Raw genomic sequence first — 19,758 nt, forward strand, 5'->3', positions numbered from 1 at the left:
ATCCCACCTAAGAACTGTCCCCGAGCCACCACCATCAAATCCTCCCCGCAGTTATTACCTTTTGTACCACTACCCCCTCCCTTTAGAATGTAAACTCTCCTCCTGTCCCCTCTGTATTAAACTGTACTGTAATTGTGCACTCCCCCCTCTGCGTAAACAGTTGATGCTATATAAATTGTGTATAATAATAATAATAATGGAGCAGCGGATGTCAGTGGTGACATGTCTGCTGACATCTGCCGCTATCCAATCCGATCCTGTCCACAAAAACCAGACAAGTGGTGGTCCTATTTTCCATTCATCTTGTGGATCAGATCAGATATGATTGGATGAAAATGGACATGCGGTCCGTTTTCACCTGATCTCCCCATAGAGGAGAGTGGGACTTTGTCCGCCTTCGCTCTGTACATTGAGCGGCGATGGACATGTCATCTGCCTGCTCAGCGGGGATCAGCGGATTCCATCCCATGGTGGCGCCCATGTGAAAGGGGCCTAAAGCTTTACCTCTTTCACTAAGCCCTGGAGAAACTGCTCTTGCAAAGTGCAACTTGCCAAGTGCACCGTCTATTTGCCTTTAGTAAATCAATCCTTATATATTTCTGAAAGCAAAGGTCCCAGAGAAAAAAAAAATGTTTGTTGCTATTTTTATGTCACAAAATATTTCTACAGAGGTTTTTCCAAAAGCAAATTTGTTTGCTAAAATACACTTTACCGTAATTAATTTTAATGCATACAAACACAATATAATGCCCAATTGTTTGGTAAACTATAAAAGATGATGTTACACAATAAATAAATAATAAATAACACAATAAATAAATACCTAACATGTCATGTTTTAAAATTGCACACACCCTTGGAATGGCTACAAAACGAAAATCTCCAGAGGCGTAACTAGAAACCTCAGGGCCCTGGTGCAATAAACCATGAAGGGCCCCCACCGGTGGCATTGCTGGGTCTACAAAAGATCTCGGGCTAGAGCACATAGCAGCGAAGTAAAGAAACATACACATGTATATAATATACGTGTGTGTGTATATATATATATATATATATATATATATATATATATATATATAATCATTAAATATCTGGGTGCAGATCCCCCACTTACATCAGGGTCCCCAGAGAGCTTTCCTTTACACCAGGGTCCCCAGAGAGCCTCCCCTTACACTAGGGTCCACAGAGAGCCTCCCCTTACACCAGGGTCCCCAGAGAGCCCCTCCTTACATCAGGGTCCCCAGAGAGCCCCCCTTACATCAAAGTCCCCAGAGAGCCCCTCCTTATATCAGGATCCCCAGAGAGCCCCCCTTACATCAAGGTCCCCAGAGAGCCCCTCCTTACATCAAGTTCCCCAAAGAGCCCCCCTTACATTAAGATCCCCAGAGAGCCCCCCCCCTTACATCAAGGTCCCCAGAGAGCCCCCCCTTACATCAGGGTCTCCACAGAGCCCCCCCTTACATCAAGGTCCCCAGAGAGCCCCCCCTTACATCAGGGTCCCCAGAGAGCCCCCCTTACATCATGGTCCCCAGAGAGTCCCTCCTTACATCAGGGTGCTCAGAGAGCCACCATTACATCAAAGTCCCCAGAGAGCCCCTCCTTACATCAGGGTCCCCAGAGAGTCCCCCCTTACATCAGGGTCCCCAGAGAGCCCCCCCTTACATCAGGGTCCCCAGAGAGCCCCTCCTTACATCAGGGTCCCCAGAGAGCCCCTCCTTACATCAGGGTCCCAAGAGAGCCCCTGCTTACTTAATGGTCCCCAGAGACCCCCCTACAATAGAGTCCCCAGACTGCCCCCCCTTCCAGGAGTTCCCCGTGTACCTGGGCTGGGGAGGTGGGAGGCGACGATTGGCAGCTCTAGTGTGTCCATGGGCGGTGGGATCTCCCTGAGGCTAGTAGTTCTCTTCCCCAATGTTTACAGTTGAGAGGGGAGGGGGCCTCTGACTCGAGCATGTATTAGTAACAGTGTACAGAGCCGACTCATGTGTACACTGAAGAGTGAAACTGCTAGATGCTTGGGTCAGAAGGCCCCTCCCCTCTATTCCTGTAGACTCAGGAAAAGAACTACAAGCCCCAGGGAGATTGCACCACCCACAGGGAACAGAGCTGCCGATCGTCGCCTCCCACCTCCCCCTCACTGTATTCTAAATGAACAGCCAGAGGTGCAGGGGGAGATGCCAGGTATTGGCCCCCCCTACATCGGCAGAACGGCAAGGTCCAGTCACAAGTGCGACCCCTATAGTGCCGCCACTGAAAATCTCCATAGGCAATGCTTTAAAAGCCTATACAGGTTACCATTTTAGAGTCACACAGGATGTTTGGTGCTAGAATAATTGTACTTCACATGTATGGTGTGATTACCATTACATATGCGTGTGGGACCAATGCATGCATTTGCATTTTGTGCATAAGCAAGAGGGATGAGGCACTTTACATTTTTTAATGAATTTATTTTTTTTAAACTTTTTTGCTATCACAAGGGATGAACAGCATCCCTTGTGATAGCATGGGCAGTGGTAGGGAAGGTACTCTTTACTGGGAGACCCGAGGTCTATTGAACCCGAGATCTCTCCTCTGCCCTCAAAAGCATCTGATGAAACCAATATCTGTTTCATCAGATGATTTAGAAGCTGGTATCAGTTTGTAAACAACAAATGAAAACCAGAAATGACAAAATCCACATCACTTACGGTTTCATATACCATAGAGATAATCAGGGAATTGAAGTTCCTCCTTTATCTCTATAGTTTGCCACCCTGACTGCTGGTTTCAGCCCCAGGCTCCCCAGTGTAATGAAGAGCCCAGGAAGGTGGCGGAAGGCGGCGATGGGGATACATTCCACCACATGGAAAAGTGATACAGTGGCAGAATTCCAAGGATGTACGGAAACCTCGGGCCTCCATTTGTGGGAAAAGGTTAATCAAGATGAAATCTTTGTACTATCTTCCTCTGACATACAGTAGCATCTTACCTAAAAAGAAGTACATATTGTGCAAAAAAAAAAAAAAAATGTATCTTGCTTATGGCTCTGTTAAATTACACTCTAATATTATGACATGCTGTATGTAAGCTAATGAATAATGTAAAAGTAAACTAAATTATACCACAATACGGTGTCACTGAATCGCAATGTTCTGTGAAACCATGTACAGCTTAAGGCTTTTTCTAACTATGCAATTTAAAGGATTTTTTACATTTGTCGCCCTTTAGGCTACTCAAAAGGACATTCTCTCTGCTGAGCAATAAATATATTTTTTTTTCCAATTGTACATGTCCCACAGGATGATGCACAACTCCCCGTGCCCTTTGCTTGGCATTCCCTTGCCTATTAACACAGAATATGGCCATTATAGAGTCATCTTCTTTGGAATTCAGTGGGGCTTGAGATCCAAACTTCTGTCATGTTTGCTGTACTTGTACGTTTGACTTGCTACTTCTAATGGGGTATCATTTCAAACTCACATGCACCACCTAGTGGTTTAGCTTTGGAAATGCACATTATTTTGACATACTGGTTTTAATATGATTTTAATGACAGTTACATATATAAATATAACAATGATGATTGATCATCATTGATTATTTTCTGTATTACAGAGGTGAAATAAAGACTTGACTGTTGACTACTAACTTCTACAGATTAGCATGCAAAAATGCTGAAGCACTATTTCCTACAGCTGGTCTATCAAACCAGACCTGTCTAGCCTCCCAATGGCGGGGATTCATATTGACTTATTTTAAGTGCCTTGTTTGGGGGCATCTTTGGCAGTCCTTACATATGCCTCTACCTCTGATGGGCTCCATTTTGGATTCTCATCAAACCAGATCTGCCTATAATTCCCACATGGCGGTAATTTATATTGACCTGTATTAAGACTATAATGCCTTGATAGAAGCATCTTTGGCAGTCCTTGTATATGCCCCCCCCCCCCCCATTCCTTGTGGGTTTGGGCAGAACTCAAGGGAATATCCTTAAGGCATTGACCTTGTTTTTAACATGTTTTGCTGATTTTGTACAACTGTATACCATCTATATGATCTACCACTCTATCCATTGGGGAAGATTTGCATTGAAATGCATAGTGTTAATCCACGTGAGCATATCTACTTTACGGCAAGATCTGATATTATTCCTGCTCCATGTGGATCATTGAGTGGTTCAACCATATGATCATATGTAAATTAGGGATGTAGCACTATATGCTAACCATACTGTTCTGTATGAAAACAAAAAACAAAACAAAAAAACACATGTTTAATACATTTTAGTACTTTCATTGATGTTGTAAAAAATATTTATTTCAGTAAAAAGCTATTCACTGTCCTATGTGCATCAGAAGTCCCTACCAAAATCTATTTTTACAAGATCTGGGTTGTCAAAATCTTCATAGATGCAGTATTTACCCAGGCTCCACACTATCACAAGCTTCACAGATCTCTTCATTCAGAGTTGGTCTTAAAATAAATCTGCCACAAACTTGGGCAATCCAAACTGAGCATATGATTTAAAATTGCATAACCCAGGGTTCTCTTTTCTAAAAAAAATCCCATGTTAAAATGATTTGTAGATCCATGGTATATAGATTACTGTCAAGATACCATTCGAAACAGAGGTGCGTGTGCACCAGTACACAGGCTAGGAACCTCTGCCAGTATCCATAAAGAGCTTGCTTGTTTGTGCAAAAATGCATGCATGTGCGTGGCACAGATGTCTGTGCTCTAAGGCGCATGTGCACATACATCTAATTCCAAAACTGAGACCAAATGCCTTAATTTAAGGAAGAAGTACTGACAGATGATGATGATGAACACTCAACTCTAGAAATTGACCTTCACCACAAAGGTCAATTTAGCATGCACCAGGGCCCAGTATTCCATCAGGAAAGGCGACCCGTCAGATTAGGTAACGGAAGTGATGTTCCGTCAGTGAATACTTACTGCGCATGCGTAGCAGGTTTGCTAATGTGACAGAACACCTGCAGTCAGAAGGTGGCAGCGAACATCTTACTATACCCAGCTATATCTTGAATTTCCCAGTCATTTTAGCAATAAACTGAGCATATATAAATAAATATAGTATATTGACATCTGTGATGCTGTTTTGAATGTTACATTTTTAAAGAAGTTGGATGCCAGCAGTTGGAAGGTGATGGAGGCCATCTTGGCACACCCCTCACTGTTCAGCGCTAAACCTAAATGTAACATGAAAGCAGAATGACAGATATATTGATTTATATACTCTCACTTTATTCGTTAAATGACTGTGAAACTCATGACGTAGCTGGATGTAATAAGATGTCCACTTGGCACCTTATGACTGCAGGTGTTCTGTCAGATTAGCAAACTTGCGGATGCGCAGTAAGTATTCAGGTGACGGAACACCTTTCGATATCTAATCTGACGGGTCGCCGATTCTGATGAAACACCCAGAGAACCTTTTCACATTTATCCTGATTTCCTGTTACCAACTCAGCCTGCCCTGGGATTTCCCTCTGTCTGCTTCCTGGTTGTGACCCAAGCTCATTTAATGATTGTGTTTCTACTGATCAAATGTGTATGACTCTGGCTTTGCCTCCTGATCACTTCATTATCTCCAGTACTACTAACCATCTGTGTCCTTGACATGGCTCCTGAACTTGACTCTCTCATCTACATCCTATGGATCGCCCCATGGCCTTCAACCTCGACACCATACTATCCAGGTCTTCCCTACTGGTCCTATCATGCATCATCTCAGCCTACCTCTGGTGTCAGCAACTGCTGGGCCTGACTTGCTCTTTTACAGTTTCTCTGTGATACTTACTTAATGTGATTGTAGCCGTATTAGTGCAATTGTGACAGAGAAAATTGAGTACTGTCCATGATACTTTTTTTATTTGCACTAACATACAATTTTTCAGGACAAGCTTTCGGGTGTGTCCCCTTCTTCAAGGTCCAAGCAGTAGCTTAAAAATTTGTAAATCAGTACTGCTTGGACCTTGAAGAAGGGGACACACCCGAAAGCTTGTCCTGAAAAATTGTATGTTAGTGCAAATAAAAAAAGTATCACGGACAGTACTCAATTTTCTCTGTGATACTTCTGAGACTTTCATCTCCTGACTGGAGAGCCACACTGCTGACCACTTCCAGAAGCAGCCACTCCCTGACACCACATCCAGGGCTGTACATACCAGGGCGGTGAAGGAAACCCTCTCATCACTTTGGCCTCTAACCAGGTATATGACCACTGAAAATTCATGTAAAAGTCAAGTCCAGCCACATCTTCTCTCTCCTTCCAAGAACCATTACTGGTTTATGAGGATATGCATCACATTAAAGTATTATTGAAATCTAAATGATAAATGACAGCAGCTTACTGTAGTACTTATCATGTGTGCTGCTTTTTCTTTTTTTAAATGTTAACTTTCTTTTCAGTTGATACAGGAAAGACACTGCTTGTTCAGGGATCCGAGGAGCCACAAATATTGTATTTGTGGAAAAGAATCATAGTGGATGCTATGATGTTACCTGCACCAACATGCAAAGGAAACCAGGGAGGACTGACAGGGAATGCATATTTGGCATTGTGGAACATGTAACCCTCAGGTGAAGGAATCAGGGAGACCATTATGAAGTTTGAGGACAACCCGCACCATCACCTAGAGGCTATGGCATTGAAGACAATAAATTGTAAGTATTCAAGTTTTTTTAAGCAAATGTTTATTGTCTTCTGCTTCATTGCTCCAACATAAGGTTCAGGGGATGGAAGAAGTTAGTGCAAGGCTCAGTTTTTACAGAAAAAAAAATGTATATAAATGTAGCACTTTATATCCATGGATCTGCAGATCATTGTGATAAGAAGCTCCCACTAATGCTTTTATTTAACTTTTTTTATTTTACCTGCCTAATACATAACACAGCCTTCCAAATTTACTATCTGACTTTCACTTAGGCAAGTTTCTGTATTACCAATTATATCACAGGCAGTCTTTCCCTATCATCTGCAACTTCAAATTTATTACAAAGTTATTATAATAATATAATTCATTATTAGTCCATAGATATGGTCATTGCATTTTTTTCCTGCAAAAAGGAAACAAATACACTGATAAAACAATCTAAATTTGACTTGTATATCTTGTATTATATTGTAGTCTACTCTATAGAAAAATTCAGAATGGCAATGGGAGGGATAGCGCTAAAGACAAATTAAGTATGACACATGCATATGTGTTAACAAGGAACAAGGGAGACTGTCACTGTAAGTATATAGGAACATGAGACACATGATTCGCATTAAGAGTTAATACGAGGTTCAGAACTATCATTTCATTGGCTTTATTCAGATTCTGTAGTTCTGGATGGGAGCATTCAATCCTGTGCCTGGATTTTGCTAGACATCTGCAACCTGGTTGACTTCACAGGTGTGCAGGGTCATTATATACTCAGGTCTGAAGATAGCTCAGGGCTCCCAGTTTGGAGACAGCTTCTAGTTTGGAGACTGCTTCCAGTGTGGGAGATGGAAGGTCTCACCTGGGATAAGGGGGCCCCAGCCAGAAGCCACGAGATAGAGGTCTCATTGAGAGGTCAGAGAGCCCAGCCAGAAGCCACGAGACAGAGGTCTCGTCGAGAGGTCAGAGGGCCCAGCCAGAAGCCATGAGACAGAGGTCTCATTCAGGGGTCAGAGGGCGCAGCCAGAAGCCACGAGACAGAGGTCTCATTGAAGGGTCAGAGGGCCCAGCTAGAAGCCACGAGACAGAGGTCTCAATGAGGGGTCAGAGGGCCCAGCCAGAAGCCAGGAGACAGCAGGTCTCAGTTTCAGGAGTCAGGTTGACTCCTATCAAGGATGTCAGGAAAATCACAATACATAGGCCAGAGGTAGGCTTAGCAGTGGGGCACTGCAACTATAACCTACAGAGCCAATTGTTCCAGGAGGGCTGGACAACACAGTCAAAGGGACTGGTAAGAGGAGAAGCAGTGCTGCCAACAAGTGAGCCAGGTGGCTCTGTGTTTTCACTTGTGCACATTGTGTGGAAGAAACCCCTGCGTGGGCAACTGATGTGCATGTGAACTTTCTGTGTATTGAAGAAAAATGCAAATGCACTTACTACTTGAGTTTAATCACCCCAATCTCAAAATACTGACAGAAGAAGGGAGCAGAGTGAACAAATGGATAAGTTCATCACTTTGCTGCTGCTTCTTCAATGTCCAATCAAAGGCTGCATGCAGGGAATTACCTAAGCTGTATTGCTTACCTGCAGTAGAAAAAAGTATACACTTTTTGCATAAAATAATAAATGCACCCATTTGGCAAAAATGTGCATTTATTATCTTTTGCATTTGAGCATGTAAAGCATTGCAACCATAATCAGTAGATCATGGGTGCGATGCTCTGGTTCCTGCAAACTATTCATCCAGCTCAGGTCTGTACCAACATCACTGCCCTTGTGCTCAATTGAGAACTACAGCAGTGGCAGGTGGGCCAATTCTCTGTGAATGGATGATGCTGTTGTTCGGGGAGTGCCACACACAGCTGCACCAATTAAAATTTGACAGGAAGCGGTGGGTAGAGGACCACATAATAATAAATAAAAGCACAACAGGCAACTGTCTATGTCTAGAGAAAAGTATACACAGCTCAATCAGATGTCCACCACCAACACAACTTATCTAAGCCCTTGAACACACGATCGGAGATTCCAACGGAATGTATCCGATCGGAGCATTTTGTCGGATATTCCGACTGTGTGTGGTCTGCATCGGACTGTTTCCATCGGAATATCCGTCGGATCAAATTTTCCAACTTGCCAGAAATATTTTACGACAAAATGCTCCGATCGGACATACTCTGATCATGTGTAGAGAATTCCGATCGGACAAAGTGCCACGCATGCTCAGATCAAATTCCTACATCAAAGCTATTGGCTACTAGCCTGAACGTAGTTCCATCGTAACGAAATTACGTCATCACGTTCTGATCGATCGGATTTTCCAACAACTTTGGTTGTCGGAATCTCCGACCGTGTGTACAAGGGCTAAGAAGTTGCAGAAGAGGGTTTATTGCTTTCCTGATTTACCTGATGGCACGCTATGTAATCACAGTGTCTGGAGGACACTGTTGATCGTATATTGAGGGAAAGAGACAATCAACGTCTCTTTACCACATGATGAGCTGTGTCCAATCACAGCAGATCACGGATGTAAATAGAAGCCGGTTATCAGAATTCCTTTCCACATGCTGACAGAGCCGATAACTGGATTCTTTAAAAGGGACATGCACACTGATTATCAGTGTCCTGATTATCAGTGCAGTCACAATAGTGCGCCACCAATGCTACCAATGTGTGCCCACCAGAGCTGCCAATAAGTGCCCATCAGTGCCTCCTCATCAGTGTCACCTATCAGTGTCTATCAGTGCAGCCTCATCAGTGCCCACCAGTGCCTCCTCATCAGTGCCCACGAGTGTCACCTCACCAATGCCCATCAGTGCTGCCTCATCAGTGCCCATCAGAGGGGCCTATCAGTGCAGCCTCATCAGCACACATCAGTGAAGGAGAAAAGTGACCTGTTTGCAAAATTTTATAACAAACTATGAAAGGGTTTTTTTTTTCAAAATTGTTGGTCTTTATTCTTTGATTTAGCAAAAAATAAAAACCCCAGTGGTGATAAGTTACCATCAAAAGAAAGCTCTATTTGTGTGAAATAAATTATAAGAAAATTTGTTAGATGCAGTCTTGCATGACCGTGAAATTGTCATTCAAAGTGTGACAGCGCTGTAAGCTGAAAATTGGCCTGGTCAGGAAGGGGGTAAAAGTGCCCAGTAGGAAAGTGGTTAACCCTTGCTGTCTACAGTGCTAATTCATTGGGATGTTCCTTGGTTTTACAGTCATTGTTAGTCTCTAGTGCTATTTAGTCAAGGTGTGCAGTCAGTGCAGACATTGAAAGTGGGACTAGGATTAGTAAATCTTTAAATAATTTATTTTTCAAAAACTGAATATGGGGAAACAGTGAAATCGTTTAGGTTTTCTGATCACTGATAACAGTACTAAAGCTGATTAAAGTGGTTGTAAACCCTTACAAACCACTTTGACCTACAGGTAAGCCTAGATTAAGGCTTACCTGTAGGTCCAAGAAATATCTCCTAAACCTATATGGTTTAGGAGATATTTGCCCGAAAACAGGCACCGCTGTCTATGGCGCATGCGCCGTAGACAGCAGCGTGCAGGCGCACTGAGCGCGGCATTCTCAACGACGGAGCTGCCGCGCGTGTCGGCTCCCGTGCGCATGTACGGGAGTGACGTCATCGCGGCTTCGCCGAATGACAGCGGCGGAGCTGCGAGACCCCACCAAGAAGATGGATGCGGCGGACTACAGGGGACAGCGGCGACTTCGCTGGCTCCTGTGTCAGGTAAGTGACACATAATGGACTACTATGCGATGCATAGTAGTCCATTATGCTTTACCTTTGCAGGGTAAACTCATCAGGGTTTACTTCCTCTTTAAGAGGAAAGCGGATACATGAAAATCAGAATGCATACAACATATTTTAAAACAGACTGAAGTATTATAATATTAATCATATACAGCTTTTTTTGTCATTTACCTCAAATATTGAGCAGGATCATTAGTTAAGTTTGCCATGTGCCTCACTGTAAAGCCTCGCAGGAATGAAACATGCATGAGTAAAGTAAATGCATTTATCACTTTTACAACACCAGCATTCACCAGAATCCATCAGCAGTAATGCTTTCACTGGCACTATACCGAACAGCCGCTTGCCAACTGTGAAAATAAATTCAGTGAAAGCATAAATTTAGATTTTATGATGCAGCATCAACAGATGTTCCAGCAATGACATTAAAGATCTAGACGGATGGGGGCTGATTTACTAAGAAAAATGTGCTGTGCAAGTTCATACATTAATTGGTGCACTGGAAAAGTCATTAACTGAATGTGCACTTTGAAGCGCAAATAACGATAATAAATACCCGCATATGTAAACTGCAACTGTCAGTAGGGTAACTGCGGTTTTCTCATTGATAATAATGCACGCCCAATCCAATTGGTTAATTTCAGCTCATTGGATGTGTCTTGTTAGTAGGTTTTTTTTTTTTTACCCAAATCTTTCAATACATTACAAAGAACAGAGAAGTGTTTCTAAACCCAATACATGTATATTTTCAGATCTTGATATTTAAAGGTGACCATACTTGGCAATCAGATCTTAAATAAATTAGATTTAGTGCAAGAGCCTGATTGAGTTCCTATAATTTGAATTCATTGTTCAAGTGCACCTTCCTATTACCTATTTTGCCTAAATATCGAGTTGGACAGCGATTGGCCAATCAGATTGCATAGTGCATGAACATCTTAAGTGCCAAATTTGGAATGTAGATGTGGCATGACCCACTTGCATTTTCTAAACGATATTTCTTGGGCATTATACAAGGCACAGGAGAAACCACCTTTTTTTCAAGACATGCTAGAGTGTTCAGGAATTTTCAAACTACGGCACTCCAGCTGTTGCGGAACTACACATCCCAAGAGGCATTGTAAAACTCTGACATTCACAGACAGGCATGATGGGAATTGCAGTTCCTGAACAACTGGAGGACCGTAGTTTGAAGACCTAACCAAAAAAGAGGGGGGGAAATAATTTACGAGGGAGATGAGACTTTAAATGCAGCACATGGTAGTTTGAAGACCCCTGTGCTAGACCATAATTATGCCTCCAGAATTGGGAGTGTGGCATCTACCTAACTTCTCTCTGCTGGTGGACACAAGAACCTACATATATAGATATATATTTGGGCAGCACAGTGGTGTAGCAGTTACCACTTTCACCTAGCAGCAAAAAGGGTCGCTGATTTGAATTCTACTCGTGACACCATCTGCCTGGAGTTTCCATGTTCTTCCTGTGCCTGCGTGGGTTTCCTCCAGGTTCTCCGGTTTCTTCCCACACAAACACCACCCCATCTAAAAAGAAAAAAATTATCTTAATTTGCAAATAAGGATCATCTCTTCTTCAGAGAACAGTGAGTGGGGCATGGTGGTGGGAAGAAATTAGCAGCAGCAAAAGCAACTTCCTGTAGGGGTGTGATGTCATTCGTGTGTGCTGGCCACCGCTTCTGGGAACCAGATATCCGCCACGGGTACATACCTTCACATACACAGCAATCGTGCATCTAGCTGCAGGAACCCAATTTTTAGGGAAATTAATAGTAAAGCAGATGCAAATTTTCAGGACTGGACTAACAAATGTTTCTACTGGTATTTAAATAGGCCATTGACATGCATCACAGTTGAACTTAGGAATGTGTCTTTGCAAAGTTAAAGACATGCAGCCCTATGTCCACTTGGATGGTGGGGCTTGCATCTGGACTCACAGCGCAGGCACCGCTCATCTTCAGAAATTTTCCGAATCTCCTTCTGCTCTGTACTGCACCTGCGCAGTTCAGAGTGGACACTTTTCGATAGGCGGACTGTATCTGTCACAAAACCAGTGTCGCTTTAACATTTGCATATCCATACACAAATGGCAACAGTTGACTCACACATCCTGTCCTCTGATTAATAATCTCTAGCTTAAGACAGTGCTCTGAAGTGCCTTGTTCCTTAACATGTTAATGCATAAATTCATTTACCAATCTTCAATCCTGCCCAATTTAATTATCCTTTTCCTATCTAATTATCATTACAGCGGGCCCCAATGCCATCTTAGACCAGGACTAATTATCAAACCAATGTGCCCCCCCCCCCATTGATGCTCGGCATGAGCGCCGGGAGAAGTGAGTAGGTGGGTGCCCCCTCCATGATGCCCAGCATGAGCACTGGGAGAAGTGGATGGCCCCCCTCGATGATGCTGGCGTGAGCACTGGGAGAAGTGGGTAGGCGGATGCCCCCTCCCATGAGGCCCAGCGTGAGCCCAGGAGAGGAACCGCCACGACACTCGTGCAGCCCTCCCTGTACCAATGTTCTCAATCCGCTTCATTATTGATTACATATCTGTGTCCAGCACATATAAACAGTACTGCAAACCAAAATTCTATACCCTTTTTCCGTTTTTTTGGGGGTAAGACTGGAAATAAACAGGAATGCAATAACTAATCTCTTTTGTAAGGGCAGGGTTTCCCAGTGCCAACTAAATCTCTGTGCCATATTTTCTGATGTAATTGGGTCCGGTGACCAGGTTGAACGGAAGCTGACCTCACACGAGTGATCACGTTCCCAGTTCCATGCCTGTTTGACTCCGCACCGCTGGCATTGGGTCCACTGAGTCCAGTAAGCCCTTGTACACATGGTCAGAAATTCTGACGGAAACGGTCCGATCGGATTATATTGTCGGAAAATCCGATCGTGTGTGGGTTCTATTGGACTTTTTCCGTCGGAAATTCCGACCGGAAAAAAATTGAGAGCAGGATCTCAAATTTTCCGACCAAAAAATCCAATCAGACTTTTTCTCATTGTTTGTAGAGAATTACGATCAGACAAAGTGCCACGCATGCGCAGATCAAATTACGAGACCAAAGCTATTGGCTACTAGCCTGAACGTAGTTCCGTCGTAACGAATAAACGTCATCACGTTCCGAACGATCGGATTTTCCGACAACTTTGTCCGACCGTGTGTATGCAACACCAGTTTCGGACAAAATCGATCTGAAAAAATCAGACGGATTTTGTGGTCGGAATTTCCGACCGTGTGTACAAGGGCTAAGAGTATCTAATTTTTTCATCATTGGTGGATTCACAATCTATGGTGATTTCTTACTGGATGGTGGTCTATCCTTCAGAGGTCGAATATATCTTCAATTTCAACACTGATTTCTACCTAACCACTTGTGATTTAATTTCACCAGTTTGGACTGTATTTTATACTCATGGGTTATTTACTCACAATGCCATTTCATATATATGGACTTTAGTGAATTCAATGTATGAATTGTATTTATATTGATTTATTGCTGTTTGCACCAAGCACATTTTTGCACAGTCAACTGTTTGCATTGCATACTCGCACAATTTTCTAATATATACACATAATATGGATTAGCACTGCACTTAATATTCCCATTCTGATGTACATGTCTGTGCTCTTTTTCCTATATGTGTCCTGCTTGTCAAAATCTTTAACGTGTGTCTCCTTGGTCTGTCCTATTTGTGCAGGGGTTGCTTGCGCAAGTTAAAGTACATTTTCTGTGCTAGCATATATAGTAGAAACACAAGGTTTGTTCTGGAGATATAACCAGCTTGCTATATTAAAAACCAAAAATACCAAGTTGTACCGGCGCTAAACCTCCCCCTTACTGTGCTTGAGGGTCCACTGCAATCCCAGTCTTAGCCCCCCCCAGAAAAACCAGGGTAAGTGGATGATGTATATGTATATCTTTAGGGGATTGAGCCTCCCACTCACTATACTACCCCCTTCTCAATAGAATATGCTTAATAATACTTAAATTCACTAAATAATCACTGTGCCCTCTTATTATCCAAAATATATACACAAGACATTAATTTATAATTGCAAAAAATGTAGCGTCCTTATTGTGCGATATTTTAATTCGATTGCTCCAACTGTGCCGTCTTAATCACCGATCATCTTCTAATCAAAAGTCCACTTGTGTCAACTAAAATAACCAAAACTGTGCCACCGTCACCAAGAAGAATGGCCACTCACCAGATGTCCCCAATCAGTAAGCCTTCGGTTCATTCAACGGATAACCAATCCACAACACATTCCTCCCGTTAGCAATTCCTCAACGTCCATATATTCATACAAAATTAAATGGAACCAATATAGTGTAAAATCGTTTTAACTTTAATGAAAAAATCAATAAAAAACGTATTGCACTCACATTTCAATGTGTCTATTGGCCGACACCAAGCCTTTCCAGCAATGAGAAAATCGTTCTAAAATCGGGCAAGCCACTGATGTTCCGCAGGTGGTGTTAATCTCCCTCCACTGGACCGACCTGTTCCTGGCTTGTATTCAAGGACCGTATGTCTCCCACAACTCCTACGCGTTTCACATTTGAGCGTCATCAGGAAGCTTCCTGATCACTGTATTAGTGTCACTGTTTCCCACAAAGTGTCAAAAGTGTCAGATTGTTCACTGCAATATCGCAACCCTGCTATAAATCTCTGATTGCCGCCATTACTAGTATAAAGTGACGACTAAAAATAAGCACTGTCACTGTACCAATGACACTGGCTGGGAAGGGGTTCAACTTCTAGGGCAATCATAGGGTTAACTGTGTGCCTAACCAGTGGCTATGTGTTCTGCTTTCACTAAGGGAAGTGATGAACTTTATTCCCTTCTGTGTCTCTGCCTGACAATCGGCGGGTGCCGGCAGACATGCATTGCTTCTGTTGGCGCAGATCAGCTTCTGCTGTGAGTAATGACAGCAGAAGGGACCTGCCAGCAGCATGTACATGCACCCTAGGCAGAATTTCAGAATCACCTTTACTGTTTGTACGTGATTCTACACAGAAACAGCCACCCTGTAGAAGTATATTTGCTAATGGGGTTTCATGAACTGGTTAAAGTGGTTGTAAAACCCCCACTCATGAAATTTGAACTAAGCATATACTTTATATCTATAGTGTGTACTTATCTCCCCCTAAACCTTTAAGTGTTGTTTCTCACTGGTGCTTTGTTCCTCTGTTATTAGCATGAGTCACTTCTGACAAGTTTTCCTGATACATTAGATAAAATTAGATAAAAGAGCACAATAATCTAACAAACAGGAAGTACCGAGACATGGCTTGAATAAGAAGTTCATGGGAGGAGATAAGCACACAGCTTGTCTATTCAGAATACACCTCTGCGTGTTTTGTTGTTCCTCTGTCTATGTGGAAGGGGGGGGGTCCAATCAGCTCTAACACATTGTAACTGAAGTTCTCGACCCCATCATCTGTTCTCCTCACAGATACACATTTCATCACAATTGTGCCCTTTTGAAAGGTTGTAGACAAGAGAAGATTGCTGATAAACAAGTAAAACTTATATAGGAGGATTTGTTTCATCTCTTTGTATGAGAGGGTTTACAACCACTTTGAGACATGTTTCATGTAGTTTAATCTTTTCCGTTGTTTTTAAAATAGGCAATAGAGTTAAAGAACTAGCTATGGAGTTGACTAGTGTCAGCCAGTAAGCACTGGCTGACATATTTGTGTAGGTTGGCTTTATTTTGGATGCACATTGCCTATAGGTAGTTTTGATTCTCCAACAGCAAACCCTGTTCAGCCAATTAGGGGGAGCCCAGGTGATCCTACTACCTATTCAGAGCCCAAGCCAGCCAGACAGGGGCACTAACAAAAATCTCTCCACAGCCACTAACTTCTTTGAAATTGAACTGTTGCATAGTTTGTAAACTTGTTTTTCATTGTATCACACAGCATTGCCTTAAAAGTTTTGCAAAACAGAATACACAAAAATATGTCAAAACCACAATTCTGCAATCCCCAACCCCCCTGACATTCCTAATTCTCCAATTTTTCCCCAAATACTCAAACAGACCTGGGGTATGTGTTTGGTAGAAATTGGCTAGCATCATAAATGTATGCAAGCAATCAGAGACAAGATGGCAACAAAAGGCCCCCACTCCTCTTCCTTCCTCACTTTCTGCTTCTTCCACCCTTTACAACTTACACCTGCTGCACCCGCTTCAACATAAAATGAAAAAAGAGAGTCTTACTGCCATGATCCGAGTTCAGGCTTGAAGACCACTTTCTATAGCAGTAGCCGGACTACCACGACCAGCAGGATACCCTGGCAGATGACGTGGGCTCATCTGAGATGCTGAGTCTAAGTACTAACTGGTGTTCACCAGGGCGCCTGATGGTGAAGATGGATTTTGCTGCATGTTAGTACTAGCTGGGGTCCAGAAGCAGATAAGCAGGTAAAAGATCACACAGTATAGTCAGTAAAAAAATCCAAAGGTCAGTAATGAGTAGTTGCAGGTTGGAATAAGGCAGAAGCATAATCATGGAACAAGCCATGGGTCGATAATGAGTGTTAGCACAATATGGACAGCAGCAGAGAAGAAGAAAACAAGATACTGGCTGAAAAGAGCACAATAATCTAACAAACAGGAAGTACCGAGACATGGCTTGAATAAGAAGTTCATGGGAGGAGCAAAGAGCTCAAGGTTCAGTAGAAGCCGAGGCACATGGTTGTCCAATGGATCAAACATCTCAGCGAAAGAAGTCATTACCGGACACAGCAGATTCTGAGCTGCAGAGTCTGCTTTGTTTCTCTCCTCATGCCTCCTGTTCCCTTACTTCATTCATGAGCTCATTAAAGGTCTGGACTGTAATCCATGCCTAACTGGCCATCTACATCCTGTGGACACATTCGGTACATGTAAGCATGCATGACCTTGGTTGGTAGGGGTCATGTACTACATTTCTGGTAAGAGGTTCTTGTTGTTCAGTCAGTGGTGCACGGGAGTTGGTACATCTGGATATTGATTTGCACATGCAATTATTGTCTAAATTTGGACTTCAGCATCAGTCTGACTGGACTATAAGATGTTCTGTCTGACCGCAGGGGGCACTGTCTCTTCTGGCAGGCATGGAACTATGGTCTGGTTGGGTGCTTAAGTTACTCTCTCTCTCTGAGCCCGCCCAGTGGGAGTGGCACTCTTGCTGTGCTTTCTGGGAGAGGGAATTTAAGATGCTGACGTCACGTGGTTCGGGGTTTCCGGTCCAGAAGGATGTACTGACTTCATGGTCCTGGTCCTCCTGACCAGCCCCCAGGAAGGCTATGGCCTGGGGTGCGGATCCCCCTGATCTTGATGTCTCTGGGCTGGCTAGCCCAAGGCAAGGAAACTAAAGGAGGATTCTGAGGTGTTTGGGTGCCATCTCCGGTTTGGGAGAGACCCAGTGACTTCACGCAATCCAGGGGAGGACTCTTCAGAAGAAGACCACGTACGGGTTGGTTTCTTAGTAAGAGCCTGGAGGAGCTGGAATACCCAAGAGAATCCGGTTTCGTGCATATAGCCAAGCTGGCTGAAAGATCCAGGTATCCCACGAGTGTTCTTCAAGTTTAGTTTTCCTACGTGTTCTACAACAACGTCTGTGGCAGAGACATATCTTGTATGTTCTATAACAATGTCTGTGGCAGAGACGTGTTCCTGAGTTAAGCACCTTGTTGGCTGCTAGGCCTTGTGAGAGAGGGACTGTCCAACTTGAGTGAACATCCAGTTGTGAATGGCTATTCTCTGGATGCAGTCAAAGTAAGCAAGTTCTTCAATATTTGACTTTGACACTAAGAGTACCTTAATTTCCTTTCCAACCCTCTGATCCCAATTTAAGAGACTGTTCATTGTCTAAGTTTTTGCAAATAAAATCCATTCAAGTGGATCTGTTGTCAGTCTCTCGAGTTACTGGGCCATTTACCAGGGGACACCCCTAGATGTGAAGTGAGGAATAAGAAGGTAACGATAAGCCCAAATCTAACCAGCAGCTCCTTCGGGAGTTAGTGCTACAATAACAATCTCAACAAGCCTTGGTCTACTGCAGGATATCTAAAAACAGCCAAGGGAAAATCCAAGGAGAAATCCAAGCCCTACTTACCGACCAGCTTGCGACCAACCAAATTAACCTGTATAAAAGTATGCGTTAAAAACAGGGGTTTAATCTGCACACATTTGCAAATACATGCATAAGCTTTAGGCCCCGGCAAGGCACCCTGCTACCTGTAGTTCTTACCTGTAACTTATAATGAGTGGGAGCACATGCTTACTGATGGGATAGATGGAGGGAGCCCACCCCTCCTTAAAGGTACATGGACATACTGAATGCCCAGCACATAGCACCATAGCTGCAAAGGCGTCAGTGTGTTGCCTGACTTAAATATCAAACATATAAAAAGTGAGCTACTGCCCCCATCTATAACTGGCCTATACAGCAAGTAGCTTTGGAGGGCAACAAATGACAAAAAACAGCCAAGGAAAAATCCAGGACAAATCCAAGCTCTACTAAACGATCAGCTTGCGACCAACCAAATTAACCTGTCTAAAAGTATGCATTAAAAACAAGGGTTTAGACTGAAAACATTTGCAAATACATACATAAGCTACAGGCAAGGCATCCTGTTACCTGTAGTAACTTGCAGGTGCTCCTACGATGGAGCCTCTTATAAGTTAGAGGTAGGAACTACAGGTAACAGAGTGCCTTGCCGGGGGCCTGTAGCTTATGCATGCATTTGCAAATGTTTGCAGACTAAACCCCTGTTTTTAATGCATACTGTTAAATAGGTTAATTTGGTTGGTCCCAAGCTAGTTGGTATGTAGAGCTGGGATTTTTCCTTGGCTGTTTTTTGTAATTTGTTGCCCCCCAATGCTCCTAGTTGTATAGGCCAGATATAGATGGGGGAAATAGCACACTTTTTATATACTGCAGGATGTCTGCAGATGGTGACAGTCTACAGTTTCTGACTACTGTAGCATGTCTAAAATTACAGATCATCTTCTGCCTGTAGTACTTCTGTGGTTTCTAACCTTCTCCTATAAAAAGTTCACCCTCTGACAATATCATATCTGCAAGTAATTTGTCTGCAGTTTTTGATTGTCTCCTGTAGCATGTCTTTAGTCTCTTAAATCCTGTACATATGACCTGAATATCAGCTGAAATCAACCATTACAGTAGAAATTTGCCAACTTTTGGCCCATGTATACAGCTGCTACAGATAATGATCTCACGACCACCTGGAATTGAACGAGCATGCTGGAAAATCTGCGAGCGCTTACCCGTGTGCTCTGGTGGGGATGAGGTCCC

This window comes from Lithobates pipiens, unplaced genomic scaffold (genome assembly GCF_037356315.1).
Source record: "Lithobates pipiens isolate NorthernLeopardFrog02 unplaced genomic scaffold, aLitPip1_a1.2 Scaffold_13, whole genome shotgun sequence".
Classification (NCBI taxonomy): domain Eukaryota; kingdom Metazoa; phylum Chordata; class Amphibia; order Anura; family Ranidae; genus Lithobates; species Lithobates pipiens.